This window comes from Tachyglossus aculeatus, chromosome 10, assembly GCF_015852505.1.
Source record: "Tachyglossus aculeatus isolate mTacAcu1 chromosome 10, mTacAcu1.pri, whole genome shotgun sequence".
Lineage (NCBI taxonomy): Eukaryota > Metazoa > Chordata > Mammalia > Monotremata > Tachyglossidae > Tachyglossus > Tachyglossus aculeatus.
In genome coordinates, this window is record NC_052075.1 from 25,512,672 (window position 1) to 25,534,177 (window position 21,506).

A 21,506-nucleotide genomic window follows, 5' to 3' on the forward strand; every position below is an offset into this window, starting at 1 on the left:
AGTCAGAGGTCATGGGTTCAAATCCTGCCTCCACCAATTGTCAGCTGTGTGACCTAGGGCAAGGCACTTAACTTCTCTGTGCCTCAGTTACCTTATCTGTAAAAATGGGGATTAAGATTGTGAGCCCCCTGTGGGACAACCTGATCACCTTGTAACCTCTCCAGCACTTAAAATAGTGCTTTGCACATAATAAGCACTTAATAAATGTCATTATTATTATTATTATTATTATTATTATTATTATTGTTATTATTATTATTATTACATGTCACAGGAAGAAGCATGGCCCAGGGGATAAAGCATGGGCCTGGAAGCCAAAGGACCAGGGTTCTAATCCCAGATCTCCCCCTTCCCTGTGTGATCTTGGACTAGTTACTTAGCTCCTTTGTGCCTCAGTTTTTCAACTACAAAGTGAGGATTCCATACCTGTTCTGCCTCCTACTTAGACTGTGAGTCCAATGTGGAACAGTGACTGCATATGGCCTGATTAATTTTTATCTATGCCAGCACTTAGAACAGTGCTTGAAACATAGTTAGCATTTAACAATTTTTTGTCTTATGATTTTGAGTCGTTTCTGACCCATAGCGACGCCATGGACACATCTCTCCCAGAATGCCCCACCTCCATCTGCAATCATTCTGGTAGTGTAGCCATAGAGTTTCCTTGTTAAAAATCTGGAAGTGGTTTACCATCACCTCCTTCTATGCAGCAAACTTGAGTCTCTGCCTCGACTCTCTCCCTTGCTGCTGTGGCCCAGTACAGGTGAGTTTTGACTTGTAGCAGATTGCCTTCCACTCACTAGCCACTGCCCAAGCTAGGAATGGAATGGGTAGGCCTCTGCTTATCTCTCCCTCCCCTAGCCGAGACTGGTAGAGCACTGGAAACTCCCCAGGTGCAACACTGAGAGGGGGGTTAACAAATACCATAAAAAAGCAAAACCCTATAAAACAATTATTCTGTATTTCCCAAGCACTTAATAAGGGTGCACTGCACCAAGTATGTGCTCAATAATTATTACTACTACTACAACTGTGACCACAACTACAACAATTACAACAACAACAACAACAACTACTACTACTACTACTGAAGGGGAGGGAAGAAACCACGCCCCTTCCTTTGGCTTTAGTCTCTTAATTGTCTAGTATGGTTCTCTGCAAATGAATGTTTAATCCACACTATTGATTGATACATTGATTGTTTGCTTCCTCTTACTGATCCAGACCTGTTGGGTGGACAATGTTTTCATTCAACAGACATGCCTATATGGATATTGAGTTATCTATCCATTAGTTTTACAAACTGCCTTGGGTGCCTTGGATATTTCATGTTCCCTTTCCCCCAGGAATAGACAGGGGAAGAGTTAGTAAGTAGGGCTAAAAGAACAGAGTAAAACACAAGCCAAAAATAATTTACATCCCAACACAAGGAACTTATATTGCATCTGATTCATTGTTAATCGTCTCCTCACCATCATTCAGCTTTGTAGTTACTTAACTAACCAGATCATGCATCGTTTGCAAAATAATTTTCATTTAGAGTTTATGAAGATTTTATAAATAACCTGGATATCAAATTAATTAAGCAATTCTACACTATTTCCCATCCTTTCTTGGCTACATCTATTATTTGAGTATTGTGACTTTCCTCTAGGGGATATGTTTGAAGATAACAAATGGAATTACTGGCTTTTCTACAGGGAAGGAGTGATGAAGATCATCTCAAACTGTTATAAATAAAAACCTAGCAATATTGAGAAAGTAACAATTTCTGTTTGAGTAATGTCAGCCCAGCTGGCCTTACCTGACATGAATAAAGAAACCAGAAACAATTATTGCATGTTCTTTCTTTGTGAACAATTTGTTTTTAATTTTCCTAATTAATTGTACTCATTTTTTTATGTTTATTTGTTAAGCACTTACTACGCTTTAGGCACTGTACGAAGCACTGGGATAGATATAAGTGGATCAGGTTGGAATCAGTCCCTGTCTCACATAGAACTCACACTCTTGATCCCCATTTTACAGATGAAGGAACTGAGACACAGAAAAGCTAAGTGACTTGCCCAAGGTCACACAGCAGATAAGTGGGAGAGCAGGGATTAGAACCCAAGTTCTTCTGACGCCCAGCCCCATGCTCTGTCCACTAGGCTATACTGCTTCTCTACTACTGCTTCTCTACTCATAGCTTCAGCCTCTGAGTTCTGAAATCATGGACTGAGAACCAGATAAAATCAGACCACATGTTGGTAAGACTATGGGAAGAATGCCCTGAATCAGGACAAAGGGACTTTAAAATGACCTCCCTTAAGTTATCTGCAAAAAGTGTGTTTCCAAAAGTCAGGGATGCAGGACCTAATGATCCTGAATACCACTGACAAAGATCAGAGTCACCAGTTCCATCCATTCACATTTTTGGATGTATTAATAATAATAATAATAATAATAATATTGGCATTTATTAAGCACTTACTATGTGCAAAGCACTGTTCTAAGTGCTGGGGAGGTTACAAGATGATCAGGTTGTCCCACAGGGGGCTCACCGTCTTAATCCCCATTTCAAAGATGAGGTAACTGAGGCACAGAGAAGTGAAGTGACTTGCCCAAAGTCACACAGCTGACAATTGGCAGAGCCGGGATTTGAACCCATGACCTCTGACTCCAAGGCCCGGGCTCTTTCCACTGAGCCACGCTGCTTCCCTATTAAAGGGGTTGTTGGCGAAATAGACAAGATAGGAGCAGAGTGAGTAAGCTTGCACTAGAGGAGTGGAATGTGAAGGCTGGGCTGTAGTAGGAGATCAGTGAGGTGGATGGTCAGCCACTGGAGGTTCTTGAGGCATGGGAGATGTGGACTGAGCCAAGAGAGACAATGTCAGTGAAGCTAGAGTTGGATAAATTTTCATGGAGAAGCGGGTGGTCTACAGTGTTGAAGGCAGCTGAGACATCTAGGAGAATTAGAATAGATGCCAACAGATTTGGTGAGAAGTTCATTGGTTACTTTAGAGAGGGCTGTTTATGTGGAGTGAAGGGGGCAGAAGCCAGATTGGAAGGGATCTAGGAGAGAATTGGAGGATAGGAAGTGGAGACAGTGGGTATAAACAACGCTCTCAAGAAGCTTGGAGAGAAATGGTAGGAGGGATACGGGGCAATAATTGGAGGGAGCCCTGGTTTCAAGGGAGGGTTTTTTTTAGGATAAGGAAGACATGAACATGGGGAAGAAGCTATTGGAAAGTAAACCGTTGAGTGTTCTTAAAACGTATGAAACGTTAGGGTCAGAAGCACAGGTGGAGGGGCTAGATTTAGAGAGGAGGTGAGAAATTTCATCTTGAGTTACTGCAGGGAATATAGAGAGACTAGAATAGGATGAGGACAAGGAGGGATTTGGAAAGGAGCAGGGAAGATTTTAGGGAGATCATACCCGATGGTTTCAATTTTGTTGAAGAAGTATTTGGCCAGGTCATTAGGTAATTTATATACAGTTGGTACTGCATCCAAATGGAGTGCACAATCCATGATACAGATTTTAAGATAGGTGGCAGTACATTTTCTGCTAGGAGCAATTACCTGACCCTGCTTTGTTCTCCTATAATAGAGGACAAGTGAGCAGATATCACTTCCTACCTCAGATCTGATCAATGGGCCAAGGGCTTTGGCCTAGTCAAAGGAGCAATAGCTCCATCCTACCTTAAGACCTTCAATATGCCAATCTCTTTAATAAGATAGGCAGGATTAAAAATAAAAGAGAGCTGATGCGCTTACTTTGAGTAGCAAACTCAACCATGCTTGTGTTTTTCTCATGAGGCAATCAAGCGGGTCTAGAAGCAAACCATCTCAGCAAGGATGCTCAGAGACAGAAGCAGGGAAAATGCAAGTCCCTGACCATTGTGCTTCCACAAGGTAAATTTGGGAATCCTCCATGTAAAGATGGTAGTGAAGCCATGATAGTGAATGAGTTCTCCAATGGGATGCGTGTAAACGGAAAATAGAAGGGGACCAAGAACTGAGCCTTGAGGGACCTTCATTGTCACAGGGTGGGAGGCAGAGGATGAACCTGCCAAAGAGACTGAAAAGGAGCAGTGAAAGAGAGAGAAGAACCAGGAGAGGATAATGACAGTAGGAGTGGATCTGCAGTGTTGAAAGCAGCTGAATGGTCTGGGATGGAAAGAAGACAGATATTGGTGTCTTTAGGGAGTTCAGTTTCTGTGGAGTGAAGAGGATGGAAACTATCTTGAAAGGGATCAAGGAGAAAATTGTAAGAGTGCATGTAGAGACAGCAGGTGTAGGTAACTCAAGAAATTTGGAGAGGAATGGTAGGAGGGAGATGGGGCGATAACTGGAGGGAGCGATGGGATCAAGGAAGAGTTGTTTTAGGAGAGGGGATGCTTGAGCATGTTTGAAAGCGTTAGGGAAGGCAAAGCCTAATATATTTCACTTGAATCATACTATTCCTTCAAGTTCTCAGGTGTGATAATTAAAATGTTCCCATCAACTAAAACAATTTGTTTAAAAAGCCAAGGAAGCCTCTTTCAAAAGAAGTTAATGATGTCCTGGCCCTGGGTCATTTTCCATCTGCTACATTTTGCTTAGCATTTCAAAGTCTTTTTTTTTAAATGAAAACATCTGTATTAAATTTGCAAATGCCTTGAAATTTGAATATTATGAATATTAACAAGAGTCCAGTTCCTTTAGTAAGTGATGGGGAATCACAGTCCTACACTTATTTCCAACTTTCTCTAGTTAAAAGTGATCTCAACAATTTCAAAACTTTTTCTTCCGAGACAAAATGAGGCATAGTAATAAGCACTCTCACTTGGAGCTGTACATTCATTATTGAATTAGGGCTCTCAGAAGAGAAAACAGGGGCTTTGAAATAGGCCTTATTCATTTCCCTTTACAATAGTCTAGTCAGTAGAAAGGATATTTTTTTTTCACCTTTTCTGTTGCTGGATCTCACCTAATTTAAAACTACACAGACTTCTACTCCACCAAAGATTTTGGAGTACCATCTTTGGCAGCGGATTATAACTAAGGCCCTTTGTGCTGTACGATCTTCAGATATTCAGGTACACCCCCCAACCCCCAGGCTCCCAGGCTTAAGGGCATTTATCCTTTGCCCCCAATGACCTGGGCAACGACTTCATAATGCAAATTGACACTATCAAGCATGATCTCCTGAAAATCTCCCCTGCTCCTCTCCAGACCATCCCCTCTCCTGCCTCTTCTTCAACTCTCCCACCCTTCCCAGCAGTATCTCTAGAGGGAATCTCCTGTCTTCTCTAAAAATCCACCTCTTCCACCTGTGCACTTGACCCCATTCCTTCACATCTCACCAAAACATTTGCCCCCTCTTTCACTGCCCCCCACCTGCCGTCTTCAGTGGTTTACTTCCCAGTGTATTCATCCCCACTGCTTTCAAACATGGCCATATCTCTCCTATCTTAAAAAAAACCCTCCCTTTTTTAATGGCATTTATTAAGTACTTACTGTGTGCAAAGCACTGTTCTAAGCACTGGGGAGGTTACAGGGTGATCAGGTTGTCCAAGGAGTGGCTCACAGTCTTCATCCCCATTTTACAGATGAGTTAACTGAGGCACAGAGAAGTGAAGTGACTTGCCCAAAGTCACACAGCTGACACTTGGCAGAACTGGGATTTGAACCCATGACATCTGACTCCAAAGCCCGGTCTCTTTCCACTGAGCCACATGGCTTCACCCTTGACACCACAACTCTCCCTAGTTATAGCACTCTCTACCAATTCTCTTCAAACTCCTTGAGTGAGCTGTCTGCATCCTCTGTCTCAAGCTCCTCTCCTCCAATTCTCTCCTTCACCCTCTCCAATCTGGCTTCCGTCCCCTTCACTCCACAGAAACCACCCTCTCAAAAGTCACTGATCATCTCCTTCTTGCCAAATCTAATGGCCTTTACTCCATCCTAATCCTCTTCGACCTCTCAGCTGCCTTTGATACTGTCAACCACCCCCTTCTCCTGGAGGCTATCCAACCTCGGCTTCACTGACACTGTCCTCTCTTGGCTCTCCTCCTATCTCTCTGGCCAATCATTCTCAGTCTCTTTCATGGGCTCCTCCTCTGCCTCCCATTATCTAACTGTGGGTGTTTCTCATGGTTCAGTTCTGGGTCCCATTCTATTCTCCATCTATACCCACTCCCTTGGAGAACTCATTTGCTCCCACGGTATCCACTAACACCTCTATGCTGATGACACCCAAATCTACATCGCCAGCCCTGATTTCTCTCCATCTTTGAAGTCTCGCATTTCCTCCTGCCTTCAAAACATTTCTTCTTGGATATCCTCTTGTCACCTCAAATGTAATATGGCTAAAACTGAACTTATCTTTCTACCCAAACACTATCCTCTTGTTCACTCTCCCAAAGTGCTGCCAACTTGTACTTCCCAAGCACTTAGTACAGTGCTCTGCACACAGTAAGCTCTCAATAAATACGACTGAATGAATGAATGAATGACAGCACCACCATCCTTCCTGTTTCACAAGCCTTGACTTGTGACCTTGGAATTATCCTTGACTCCTCTCTCTCATTCAACCCACTTATTTGAGCCATAACTAAATCCTGTCAGTTCTACCTTCACAACATTACTAAAATCCACCTCTTTCTCTCCTTTCAAACTGCTGCCACATCAATGCAAGGATGTATCCTATCCTGACTTGATTATTGTATCAGTCTTGTTACTGATCTCCCTGCCTCGTGTATCTCCTGACTGCAGTCCATGCACCACTCTGCTGCCTGGATAATCTTCCTTTAAAAACATTCAGACCATGCTTCCCCACTCCTCAAGAAACTCCAGTGAGTGCCCTTCTGCCTCCACAATAAACAAAAACTCTTTACCACTGGCTTTAAAGCACTTAACCACCGTGCCACCTCTACCTCATCTCACTGCTCTCCTACTACAACCCAGCCCTCACACTTTATTCCTCTAACGCTAACCTCAATATACCTTGATCTCATCTATCTCACCACCGACCTCTTGCCCACATCCCACCTCTGGCCTGGAACACCCTGTCTCCTCTTATCAGATAATTACTCTCCTCCACTTAAAAGCCTAACTGAAGGCACATCTCCTGCAAGAAGCCTTCCCTGACTAGGCCCTCCTCTCCTCTTCTTCCATTCCTCTCTGTGTCGCCCTGACTTGCTCCCTGCATTCATCCTCCCTACCATCCCCACAGCACATCTGTAAATATCAGTTATTTATATATTTATTTATTATGCATATTAATGTCTGTCTCCCCCTCTAGATTGTGAGCTCGCTGTAGGCAGGAAATGTGTCTGTTTTTTGTTGTACTGTACTCTTCCAAGTGCTTAATACAGCGTTTTGCACACAGTAAACACTCAATACATATGATTGAATGAATGAATAAATGAATGGTTCATTCATTTGAATTTTACATGTCTTGAATAGGAGGATTAAACAACTGCTTCTCACCTCCATCCTTCTCTTTTGTTCTCTTAACTTAGTGTGGGATTAAGGTAATGAGTGGGATTTTCCATTTTTATGATAAAAATGAAATTCCATAGGTCACTGAACTCTACCATGAATTTTTTAATCAGTTAATGGTATAAAATGAGTGTTGTGTTCAGAGACCTATACTAAGCATCCAAGAGAGTACAATAGACATGCTCCCTGCCCACAACAGGACTTTCATGTCTTAGTGAAAAACAAGTCCTTTTTCCAGACGCACTAATATTCATTTATTCAATCGTATTTATTGAGTGCTTACTGTGTTCAGAGCACTGTACCAAGCACTTGGGAAGTACAAGTTGGCAATATATAGAGACAGTCCCTACCCAACAATGGGCATTCCCACCCTCCCCAGACACCACAGTTATCACCCCATCTTCCTCCTATCATTTTGTTCCAGAATCTTTCAGTGAGTTGGGGTCTCTACATCCTCTCCTCCAATTTTTCCTCAACCCCCTACAATTTGGTTTCCACACCCTTCACTCCATAGAAACAGCCTTCTTTAAGGTCACCAACGACCTCCTTCTTGAAAAATTCATTGTCCTCTACTCCATCCTATTCCTCCTTAACCTCTTCGCCACCTTCAGCACTCTCAAGAGCCCATAACCTTGACATTATTCTCAACTCATCTTTCATTCAACCAACGTATTCAATCTGTCATGAAATTATGTTGGTTCTATCTTCACGTCTCTAGAAAACTTTCTTAACTCTCCATCCATACTGCTACCACATTGATCTAGCATTCATCGTATGCTGCCTCCTGTCTCTGCCCTCTCTGATCTACACTTCAGTCAGCTGCCTGGATCATTTTCTCAAATTTAAAAAAAAGTTTAATCCATATCTCACCTCTCCTCAAAACCCCCCAGTGGTTGCCCATCCACCTCTGCATCAGACAGATACTTATTACTATCAGTTTTAAAGCATTCAATCAGTTCTCCCCTTCCTACGTTACCTCACTGATCTACTACAACTCAGATCTTACACTTATCTCCTCTGATGTCAGATTTTATGTTGTCTATCTCACTGCCAATCCCTTGTCCACATCCTCCCTCTAGCCTGGAACTCCTTTCCCCTTATGTGAGAGACAACCACTCTCCTTACCTTCAAAGCCCACCCAGTGAGAAATGAGGAAAAGTGGGGCTGATGCTGGGAAGGCCTCTTGGAGGAGATGAACCCCTGACTCCAAAGTCCGTGTTCTTTCCACTAAGCCACGCTGCTTCTCTTGTTTTTTTACAGATAGGCTAATATCCTTGGAGTTACTCTCGTTGGTAGATATTTTTCTCTCAACTCATCCTAGTGCCAGCCTGACAAGACTTGAGGGGATAGACCTGAAGCCCTACAGATTAGGATGATATCTGTGGAACATTCTGAACTGTTCTATTTCCTCCATATCCATGCAGGACCTTATATCAGGGTTCTTGGATTAGGATAGCAGGCAGCATAACTTGGCATAAGATTCCAAAAATGACAATTCTGAGTATTTTCAAACTCTGAAGGACAACAGAACCTTGTGTTTCTATCTGTTTTTTCATTCATTCATTCAATCGTATTTATTGAGTGCTTACTGTATGCAGAGCACTGTACTAAGCACTTGGGAAGTACAAGTTGGCAACATATAGAGACAGTCACTACCCAACAGCGGGCTCATGGTCTAGAAGGGGGAGATAGACAACAAAACAAAACATATTAACAAAATAGAATAAATATGTACAAGTAAAATAGAGTAATAAATACATACAAACATATATACATATATACAGGTGGTGTGGGGAGGGGAAGGAGGTAAGGCGGGGGGATGGGGAGGGGAAGGAGGGGGAGAGGAAGGAGGGGGCTCAGTCTGGGAAGGCCTCCTGGAGGAGGTGAGCTCTCAGTAGGGCTTTGAAGGGAGGAAGAGAGCTAGCTTGGCGAATATGTGGAGGGAGGGCATTCCAGGCCAGGGGGATGATGTGGGCCAGGGATTGATGGCGGGCCAGGCGAGAACAAGGCACAGTGAGGAGATTAGCGGCAGAGGAGTGGAGGGTGCAGGCTGGGCTGTAGAAGGAGAGACGGGAGGTGAGGTAGGAGGGGGCGAGGTGATGGAGAGCCTTGAAGCCCAGGGTGAGGAGTTTCTGCCTGATGCGTAGGTTGATTGGTAGCGACTGGAGATTTTTGAGGAGGGGAGTAACATGCCCAGAGCTTTTCTGCACAAAGACAATCCGGGCAGTGGTATGAAGTATGGATTGAAGTGGGGAGAGACAGGAGGATGGGAGATTGGAGAGGAGGCTGATGCAGTAGCTGTTTTTGTTTGTCTGTGATTCTTCCCTTGAAGCCTCTCCTAATCCCTCTCCTTCATTTTATCTCTTTTGGTTCTTTTCCCTTTCTCTTCTCTCTTGCTAGTAAAATTTTAACTTACTGTGGAAGGTCCAGCAGAAGAATTAAGAGATACATAAGAACCTGTTAAAGTTAATAATTGACACAGTATAACAAGATATGCTAAATAAAACCATTGGTTCATTTTAATGGTCCCTCCTTCACAATAAAAGTATTATATTCACTGCAATTGGAAAGGATTTATGAGGTTCTATCATTAATTATGGCAAGCGGGGTAGACTTTTCCTTTTTTAGGGCAAAATAAAATTTGGAAGAGATTTCAACATTCAGGAATCCATAAACCTGCCTTTTTGATGGAAAACTCAGCTATGAAGTGTTGAAACTACTAGCTCTGTGTCCTGGGTGGCTGTAATTACAAGGCTGTCACCCCAGCAGAGAAGAGTATGTTTTATTACTGGTGCAGCATTATTAACATTTGTAAAGTCATGGGCACCCATGCTGATTGTCAGGCTGAAAAAAAGAAGGACTGACAACCAGCCTTCGAGCACCTTATTTACAATGCTGAGATCTCACGGGGACTCTGCCTGCACCCAAGCAGATGCTGGCTTTATATGTGAGGCAGCAAAGGGGTGGGGAATACTATGGAAGAGTGATCAGGCCTTGTGACAGTGGGATACCAAAGCTCTAGAAAAAAGGCTGCACAGTGCAAGCCCCTCCTGACCCAGAGAATCATTCTGTTTCAGGAAGTTAAGTGGTCGTCAGAACATGGTTCCCTGTTCAGGAGAGTTCTGATACAAATTCCAGCAGAGACTGAGAGAGGTTAAAATGAGAACCCAAAGTCATGACCCTTTCTGAAACCAAACACTCAAGTAATAACTTGTGTTTCTGGGTCCCTAGTGAAGAGGATGAATAAGCGTGATTTATAGTTAGAACAATAGCTTGTTACATGGTTTCTAAACAATAGATTTATCAGTGGTAAAGACAGGGATGGTTTAATTCCTGTTACTAATTGTAAACCTATGCTTTGATTAGAAGAAGATGTGTGAAGAGAAGGCATCAGCTTCATCTCTGATCTCCCAACCTTCAGTCTCTCCCCACTTTGGTCTATACTTCACTCTGCTGCCTGGATTATCTTTGTACAGAAGTGCTCTGGGCATGTTACTCCCCTCCTCAAAAATTTCCAGTGGCTGCCTGTCAACTTACGAATCAAGCAAAAACTCCTCACTCTCGGCGTCAAGGCTGTCCATCACCTCGCCCCCTCCTACCTCACCTCCCTTCTCTCCTTCTCCAGCTCAGCCCGCACCCAGTGCTCCTCTGCCGCTAACCTCACTGTGCCTCATTCTCACCTGTCCCGCCGTCGACCCCAGCCCACGTCCTTTCCTTGGCCTGGAATGCCCTCCCTCCACACAACCACCAAGCTAGCTCTCTCCCTCCCTTCAAAACCCTACTGAGAGCTCACCTCCTCCAGGAAGCCTTCCCAGACTGAGCCCCCTTTTTCCTCTCCTCGTCCCCATCCCTCCCTACCTCCTTCCCCTCCCCCATAGCACTTGTATATATGTGTACAGATTTATTACCCTATTTTACTTGTACATAATTACTGTTCTATTTATTTTGTTAATGATGTGCGTATAGCTTTAATTCTATTTGTTCTGATGATTTTGACACCTGTCTACATGTTTTGTTTTTGTTGTCTGTCTCTCCCTTCTAGACTGTGAGCCCCTTGTTGGGTAGGGACCGTCTCCAAATGTTGCCGTCTTGTACTTCCCAAGCACTTAGTACAGTGCTCTGCACACAGTAAGCGCTCAATAAATATGATTGAATGAATGAATGAATGTGGATATGCTCGGTACCTGGTACTCACTATATCTTGATTTTTGTGGCAGCACTCTTTACCCCAAGATTCTAGACTACCAGAGCAGAAACTGTGGGAGTCAGGGAGGTAACAGTGAGCAGTTTGGCTGTGACTGGGAGGATGTCTGACCCAAGTCTCACTCACTCTGCTTCTCCATCCTGTGGAGCACCCCCATCCCTCCCCAGCCTGTACTGAAACCTGGGCTCTGTCCCCAGCCCTATAAAAGGAGCAGGTCCAGAACACGGTGGGGCTTCCCTCTATGTGGTCGCCTCTATGAAGGCTCCTCCAGGTAGAGGAAGACCTGCTAAAGGCTTTTTCCCCATCTTTGCTGCTACAAGAAAATCCCGTGATAAATGCGGAGAGACCTCTCAGATCTCCTGAACTTCTACCCCTGACCTGAGTTTAGAGGGAGTCCCGTGACTCTTCTCCTCACCCCACCCCCTCTTCACTAGCAATGCCAAAAACTAGCCTTGGTACACATGAGAAAGGGAAGAGTCTCTTTGTAAAGCCTTCTCAAAAACAACCAATCTTGGAGAAGTTGACAGACATTGGATCCAGGTCCTTAGAGTCAGATTAAATTCATGGTACCTGGACTTTTTCAGTCACTTAAGTACCCAGGACATAAACTGCACAATGGGTAACATCACCTTTAAGTACAAAGGTCAACTCTCTTGCCATCTATACTAAAATTCAGCAATATAAAAGTATTTCTGGTCAAGCCCTCAAATGTGAATAAAGCTAATCTCTGGTGAAACAACATAGTTCAGGGAAACAGGAAACCTGGGTTCTAGTCCCAGTTCTGCCAGATGGGCTGATGTCATCAGTGGTGAAGGTTTCTGACCAAAGAATCACCTCGGGCACTCCATGAGGTGGACTGGCACACCAGGAATTCTGAAAGAGAGCTGTTTGATGTTGGCAGCAGAGACTTCCAGGTCATGCCACCACAGCACAGCATCGGCACTTCAAAGTGTGCTGAAACCCTGCCCACCTCCTCAGTCATTGCATTCTGTGCCCACTGGAACATGACTATCATAGTAGTGAGTGTACAACTGGTGCTAGAACTATAATCAACTCTTTCACACTTTTCTGGGCACATGATCTATCTGTTGTTCTTGAAGAGGGACTCCAGCATCATCAGTTGAAGTCTTTTTTTTTTAGGACAAATATATTGTATTATTATGAAATTGCAGGTCATGAATTCATCTTTTCAACCACACTCACACGTCTAATTAGAATATTGTTAGTATCAGCTTGAAACTTAAAAGATATATGCAATCCAACCCCCATTATATGTTCTATATGAATGCAGCTAAGTTGTCACAGCTAATCCTGCCACCCTAGCAATTTCCTTGCCATAGTGATTCGGTGGAGTGGTCCCTGTAGGGGTTGAAGAAAGAGGACCAAACCAAGTAAAGGTAATTTAGGAGGGCAGGGATTGTGTCTACCAACTGTCTTGCATTGTTCTCTCCCAAGCCCTTAGTAGAGAGCTCTGCACACAGTAAATGCTCAATAAATACCATTAATTGTTTGAAGATTTATGTGGGGCCCCAGTGATGGGATTTGGGGAAGCATTTGAATTTGGGGAGAGCTTGTTGGCTATTAAAGAGAAGGGAGTCTGTTGGATATAAAAGAGAAGGGAGTTTCAGGCCAGAGGGAGGATGTGGGCAAGGAGGCAGCAGTGAGATAGGTGAGACTGAGTCACAGTATGTAGATTGGTGTTAAAAAAGCAAAGTGGGCTGGTTGGTTTGTAGTAGGAGCTCAGGTATGAGGGGGAGAACTGATTGAATGCCTTGAGCCAAAACACACGTTATACAGAAACAAAACATGCCCTTCACTACTGGTTCACCCTTCTCCAGAGATCAAACATAATTACAATATATTCTGACCTCCCTTTTGAGAAGAAATGTGCAGAATTGAGGAGGTAAAATATATGCCAGGCATTTTAACCTGTATTAAGACTGGGATATGTTCAATTAGATAGGAGTGTAACTGCTAATATCACATTTAACTGAGTCAATTAATCTTCATGGAATTCACTGTTCAGCAGCTGTGAGATAATAGGAAAACACCAAGATAAAGCTTCAGGTTGAATTGAAATGATAATGGAGTTAAGATGTCCCATATAAGGATAAATTCTCACCTGTTTAGACAATTATCTTTCAGTGGACTATTAATTCCTACACCAGTGATGAAACCCAAGCATTATTTCACGAATTTGCCTTTTGCAGCTCAAGTTTTCCCACCTTCATATAATGCACCATAATGAAATTATGCCCAAGCATATACTTAATTCACATACCTAAATACATAGATGAACCCTCTCTATCCCCAACCCCTGGGGCTTGACCATGGTGCTCAACATTTGTCCAGCTCCAAGACACAGGGACCACCATCAGCCCTTCTCCAGGCTGGGAATGACTTGATCTGCAGCAGCATAAGGCCTTCTTAATTTTGAGGATGTTGAGAAAATCACCACTGTTAACTGCAGGTGTTCAGTCAATGACTCTTGGTCCGAGCTGTGGGGAACCTGAAATCCAGCCACTTCTTTCTTGCTCGTCTATCACCAATCACCTCTCCCACTCCTTAGATTGTGAGCTCCTTGGGGACCAGAACCCACGTATTTACCTAATCAATGTATTTCTTCCCCAGGACTTAGCACAGTGCTCTGTGCATAGTAAATGCTTAGTAAATACTATCACTACTACTACTACTATTACTTCTACTCTAAAAGCTAAGTGGAAACTGCTACCATCCCAGAGAGGTGTAGCATAGAGAAAACAGAGACAAGAGCTCACTCCAAGTCAGGCACGTTTATTCCCACTCCTTCAAAGTAGGTCTAGTGCTTGACCACCAGTTCAGGCACTGAATTTGGGCTGCTTACACAACCCCACCTGTTTATTTATATAAACCCACCCCTTACTGAATCAGTCAGCTCCCCTTGGCCCTCCCAAAGATGGTCCACCCAGCTGGAATTATCAGTAATCCCCGAGCTGTCATTTGAGTTCGTTTCCTCTCATTGGTGGTTGAACCAGAAGTTGGCATCCCTTGTTCTCTGATGGCACTTGTCCATTGCTCTTAGTCCCTCCTCTAATAGTCTCATTAATCTCCATTCTGTGGCCCGGTCCACCATCTGGGAGCCATGTTGCCTAGAGTGGGGCAGGGAGTTACTCCTTAAATTCCAAAGTGTTGTGGAAATGAGGGGCACTAAGGAAAATTCCAAGCTTCAATGGGGCATAGGTTGAAGATGTCCTGTGGCAGCAGAGGCTCCAGGAGGGGCAGCAAGCTGTGCTCTAGGGACCGGGATGGAGGACACATCATATCATCGCGGTGTCAGGGTAAGTGTGAGCAGGCGACTATGGACCTAGGCTGCTGGAGTCAAAACAACAGTGGAGCCAATCACAGGACTATAACAGGTTGATGGGCACTGTGCTTGGGCATTTAGGCACCTGAAAACCACAGAGGCACTCTTCACTGATGGTGGCTCGAGAACTTGGGGTATGCCACAGGTGAGAGGGGACAGGAGGAAGGGACAGAGTGGCATCAACTCCTTAGTGGAGGCAACTCAGAGCCCCCTCTCTACACTGTAGGGCTCACCCTGGACTGTGGGGATAACAATGTGGCTTGGATCTCCCTCATACATGGAGCTCAGCCCAGATTGTGATTTGGAGTGGAGGAGGGGAAAGAGTGGGTGGAAAAAAATGCCTCCACATCCTGGGAATGCCTATGACAGCAGAAGCTTCACATACTGGGCTTCATGGTAGAAGCACCCTGGGACTCACCTCTCTCTCACAGAGCCCAGGTCTGAGGTGGGCAAGAGGAACACATGTGTTGATCAATAAGAAATAAATGAACCATTGGGATCCCTAGCCACATTCCACCATGCCATCCAGATTCCCTCTCCCAACATACCCTGTGCCTCGGAGGACACATTGGATTTAAGTTGCATCAGTATGACACCTCTGTAAATTTTAGAATTTTGGGAAGCTTTGGTTGGTATTCAATTTTGGGTGATCTGGGCAGTTGAATCTTGAGGTTCCTACCAGTCCTTTTTACCCCTGGATTTGTGGTCTTTCGTATCACTTTATATTAATATTATTATCCTTTTAGGTCGGTCGCCTAAATCTTTCCCAACTAATTCTTAGAATGTGAGCCTCGGTCAGGCCAGAGACTTAGTCAAATCCTCCATTGTGTATTTTTTCCCAGCACTTTATACAGTTCTCTTCACAAAGTGAGAGTTTAATAAGGATCATTTCTACTGCTACTAAAGGAATGAATAAATACAGTGCTGATGTGGCTAAAGGAATGATATGATGACTAGGAAGATGAGTAGATTAATTAAATTGAGATGAAATATGGAAATGGAAAGTCAATCACCACTTTATATCTTGGTAAAGGGAGATGACTATTTAGAGTTTCCCCTTCAGCTTCCTTCAGATATGCAATGAAAGTAACCATGGAATTTAAATAGGAAATAGGCCCAGATTACATTGGGGTTTTGTAAGAAATACAAAGCATCTTATCTGGTGAGCCAGCAGACAGAATCCTGGATCCCTGCTGGGACCTTATCATGCAATTCCCCATCCTCTCGCTTGAATACATTAGAATTACCACCACATTTCCTTAAGCCAAATACATAGACAGCATTCATGGGTTGCCTAGCAAGGACAGTATTGGAACAAAGGCTATCTGACAGAACCTTCCAGGCGTATTAAGACTATATCGGCCTGGACCTCAGGGAATGTCAACTTGGCCTGCCTGTCACCCAGCTCTCTTGCTCTCGAGCTCCATAAGGTGCACACTCTCCTGTCATTGGGCCAGAATGATAGTCTCTGGAGGAAAAATGTGAACTTCAGTGAGACAGCTAATTTGAGCAGAGAAAGATAAATATGCGCTCATTCGTGGAGCAAGGCTTGGAGCTGGGGAAGGAGGTCAGGAAGGGGTTTGCGCAAAATAATGAGAGCGTAAATTCATGTGAGGAGGAATATTTGGTGAAAGTCACTCTAGTCCTCCCTGCGACTCCTCTGAAGAGTTTAATTTGAAGTAGTTATCTTTCATCCAAGCATGCATGTTACTCAGATATGGTTGGTTAGGTCTCTAATCAGACAAATTCCCATGCTAAAGCAGACTCTTATTCTTTCCTCCTTTATTGATATTTTGGTACTCTATTCATTTACTTTCCATTTACACAGCAGGCTTTCTTCTGATTCATAATACTTTCTGTTTAAATTTTCACTTCTCTTAATGCGATTAACTTTGCATTGCTTCCATTCTCAAAGAGACCCAGCTCGTGATGGAGTTTCACACTTTCTAAAACCTTTTCTTTTCAAAGTCCCTTCCCACATTCTGTTCCTAAACACAACCTGTATGGGGCTTCAAATGAGGGGAACAGCAGGGAAATTGACACGGAGAGCTGCCTATTCATCCTTCCCTCCTATAAGGCAGAATGAAGTTGCTGAATTGCTTTTTGAGCATTTGGGCCACTCTTGGTGGTGCTGAATGGCTTCATTCTTTTTGACGTTTGAGACTTTACCGATTTCTGACTGTCAGATGGAATGTACATTCTATAGTCATGAACTCTATTTTTTTTTTTACAAGAAAACAATTAGGTCAAGCACTTTATTAAGCACTAGGGTTGATACAGGATAATCAGGACCCACATGGGGATTACAGAGTAATAAGTAAGAGGAAGATTGGGTATTGAATCCCCATTTTGCAGATGAGGGAAATGACTTGCCAAAGTCACACAGCAGAAAGTAATGGAGCTGGGATTAGAACCCAGGTCCTCTGACTCCCAGGCTTGTGCTCTTTCCACTAGGCCACACTGCAGCCCCAAACCTACTATGTATAAGCCAGTGCCTTTAGATACAGACAATTCTGAATATCTCTATCCCCAAGCCAGTACACAGAGCTAGACATTTAGCTAAGTTACCAAAGTGTATCTCAGAAAGCAGGAAGAGAGAGCCAGTCTTACCTCCCCTAATCAATCAATCAATTGATCAATGGTATTTATCGAGCATTTACTGTGTGTTGAGCACTGTACTCAGCACTTGGAAGAGAACAATACAACGGAGTTGGTAGACACATTCTCTACCCACAATGAGCTTACATTGTAGAGGGAAAGACAGACATTAACATAAATAAAAAATTTATAGTGTATAATAGATATGTACATAAGTGCTGTGGGTGAAATACCAAATACCTAAAGGTCACAGACCCATGAGCAATACTTTTGAATCTGAGAAATCCACACTGCTTGCCTCTCATTACCAGATATTTTTAGGAACTGTTACACTCTGGCTTCTGAGAAATATAGTTTCCAGGAAGCAAGTGATCCAATAATCCATTATTTTGTGCTTACTATTTTCTAGGCAGTCTACTAAACACTGAAGTGGATACAAGATAATCAGGTTTTATAGAGTCCCCATCCCACTCACAGTCTCAATCCCCATTTTACAAATGAGGTAACTGAAGCACTGAGAAGTCTGTTGAGCAAATCACTTCGCAAGTGGTGGAGTTGGGATTATAATCCAGGTCCTCTGACTCCCAGGACTCATGTTCTTTCCACTAGGCTGGGCTATTTCTCACTTCTTTCCTACTTCCTCTTCAGGTTCATGTCCACCTTCAGTAAGGACTGAACGTTCTTACCAATAGACTCTGCCCATCCGCCAAGCTAGCTCTCTTCCTCCCTTCAAGGCACTACTGAGAGCTCACCTCCTCCAGGAGGCCTTCCCAGACTGAGCCCCTTCCTTCCTCTCCCCCTCGTCCCCCTCTCCATCCCCCTCATCTTACCTCCTTCCCTTCCCCACAGCACCTGTATATATGTATATATGTTTGTACATATTTATTACTCTATTTATTTATTTATTTATTTTACTTGTACATATCTATTCTATTTATTTTATTTTGTTAGTATGTTTGGTTTTGTTCTCTGTCTCCCCCTTTTAGACTGTGAGCCCACTGTTAGGTAGGGACTGTCTCTATATGTTGCCAACTTGTACTTCCCAAGCGCTTAATACAGTGCTCTGCACACAGTAAGCGCTCAATAAATATGATTGATTGATTGATTAGACTCTGCCAACAAGCCTCAAAATAATGTCTTTCAAATTTGTCAACCACTTGGATAGACAGTTTACTGAAGGAGAAGGTTTAAAACTATTAACAATGATGCTCTGGGATTTTCAATTAACAGTACTTGCTCCAGCATCAATCAGGCCTCATAGCAGGGATCCAGTTGAAGTGTTTCTTATACCTGATTGTCTTCACGATTGCTTACACCAACACCAGTTACCTTTGCTCATTTTAAATGCTTGAGCAGTAACATCTGATCCAGTAACATCTGATCCTTACTCAGGATCCAAGGTGTTCCGGGATTTGTAGTATGAATGGGGGCTTTAATGTCCCACCACGCCACTCCCGTTCCCGTGTTTTGATGATCATAAAGAGTGACTGTACAGCCTTGGGATGGTATCTTGGTGTCCTGATTATTATATACTTGGCCTATATCAATCGATCATATTTACTGAGTGGTTACTATGTGCAGAGCACTGTACTAAGCTGTTGGGAGAGTATATCAATTAGAGGTATTTAGTGAATGCTTCCTGTGTACAGAATGCCTATATTTAGGGGATTATTGCTAATCCCGGCTGTGCTACTTGTCTGCTGTGTGACCTTGGGCAAGTCACTTCACTTCTCTAAGCATCAGTTACCTCATCAGTAAAATGGGGATTGAGACTGTGAACCCCACTTGTATAGGGACTGTGTCCAACCCAACTTGCTTGTCTTCACCCCAGTGCTTAGTACAGTGCCTGACACATAGTAAGTGCTAAACAAATACAAAAATTATTATTATTAAAAAAAAGGTACCACTTAGGAAACTACCACTCCACAGAGGTTTGCAAAACATGAAGGCACTTTCCTGAACATTATATTCACTACCTTAAAGGGACTGTATTTTATCGTGCTAACTGAGAAAGCATTTGTTAGCCCATGTTCCTCACTCCCCCGCAAAATACCAACTGAAACTCAAAGACAGACCCAAGTGCCATAGGATAGTGATAGGAATGGTCTCAAAATATACTGTGTGAGAGAAATTAAACCAGATCAAACATTTCTTCTAACAACTAGGCAGCCTTAAAGCTCTAAGTGAAATCTGAGTAGTGACAGAAAGCTTGACTTGAAGCTCAAATTATTTATACAACTGGCCTCAAATATTTAAAGGGAATCACTGAAAAATGGATTTTCAGGCCACTTACAAGCAAAATGCTGCCCTGTTTCTATTTTTATTAGAGTCTATTTTTCCTAAATCAGTACCTGGCTAAAAGAAATGGGATCTCCACCCATGAAAATGCAGGGGTCATATATTGTTCATATACGAAGAGCTTGTTAAGTGTAAGTTATTACAGCCAGTAGGTGGACTGCAGATGGAGGGACCAGTGTTTAACAGCTGGTTATATCAATCAGGGATCAGTTGCCAAATCAAAGAGTATTGTGTCACTTTTTGAAAGAGTACCAACTTCGTGGTAAATACTAACACATTGTAATACACATAGACAATGGACAAATGCACATTTATTATTGCTGTATGTGATCCTTTTTCACCCTCCTTTTCAGAAGACATCATAGGCACCCCTACACACACACACACACACACACACACACACACACACACACGAGTTTTCATTGTATGACCGCATAAGTTCAAAAATGATAAGCCCCGAGGTCCACCACTCAGAATGCAAAATGGAGAAGAAAACCTTCCAAGTGTCACTTTGATTTTGCAGCTTCCTTTCTGCAATCCTATGTGGATGCTACACGATGAAAAAAGCAGTGTGCCCTAGTGGATAAAGCACAGGCCTGGGAATTAGAGAACCTGGGTGTTAATCTCAGCTCTGCCACTTACCTGCCGTGTGACCTTCAGCAAGTCACTTCACTTCTTATTGTCTCAGTTACCGCAGCTATAAAATGGGGATTCAATATCTCCTCTCCCTCCTACTTAGGCTGTGAGCTCCATGTGAAACCTGGTTACTTTGTATCCACTCCAGCACTTAGTAGAATGCTTGGCACACAGTAAGTACTTAACAAATACCATTCTTATTATGATGAATCTACCACTGATGCCTATTCGCAGTTTTTTTTTTCCTCCACAGGTCCTCTCTCAGAAGGGTGCAGTCCAGATTGGAGTCTATGCATGGAAAGATGCTTTATCCTTAGCCCTGCATTGACCATTTTTTTCATGTATGCCTCATTTCAAATCAAGAATCTTTATAGAATAGTGTCAGAATTGGTACCCTTTTCATGGAGTTGATGGGGCTGATTCTCCCCTGCCCCAACAGTGGCATGAACTGAATTCCCATCATTGTCCAACCCAAGTTTCAAACAAAACCTGAATGTTTCCAGTTAGGCTGAAATGATCCAAAATGGTGATGGCTCTCTGGCCCACTAGATCTTTGAAGATCAACCTCTCCCAGTCCTCAACCCCTCTCAAATCCTTACCCTCTTTATGCCCCCCAACACACACAATTCAGAAAGGGAATTAATGCCTTTGGGAAAGTTATTCATGGACATGCACTCTGCAGAGTCTCTTGGATCTCAAATTCTGTATTGTTTAATGACTCAGAAATTAACATTTTATTCAAGATGGGCAGAAAAATCAATTGAGTCAGTGATATTTATTGAGCACTTACTGTATCATTGTAATAATACTAATGGTATTTGTTAAACACTGTTCTAAGCACTGGGTTAGATGAAAGGTTATCAGATTAGACACAGACCCTGTCTTTCATGGGGCTCACAGACTAGGAAGGAGGGAGTAGGATTTGTCCCGTGTTACAGATGAGGAAACTGAGGCACA

General features: G+C 43.2%; 1 non-coding gene across 1 annotated transcript; it reads right to left on the minus strand.

Annotated features, from left to right (window-relative positions):
- Window positions 1-773: 773 nt before the first annotated feature.
- LOC119933955 lies at window positions 774-911 on the minus strand. Its single transcript, XR_005452820.1, has one exon. It is a non-coding gene; the product is annotated as a small nucleolar RNA SNORA7 (small nucleolar RNA).
- Between the last annotated feature and the right edge of the window lie 20,595 nt (window positions 912-21,506).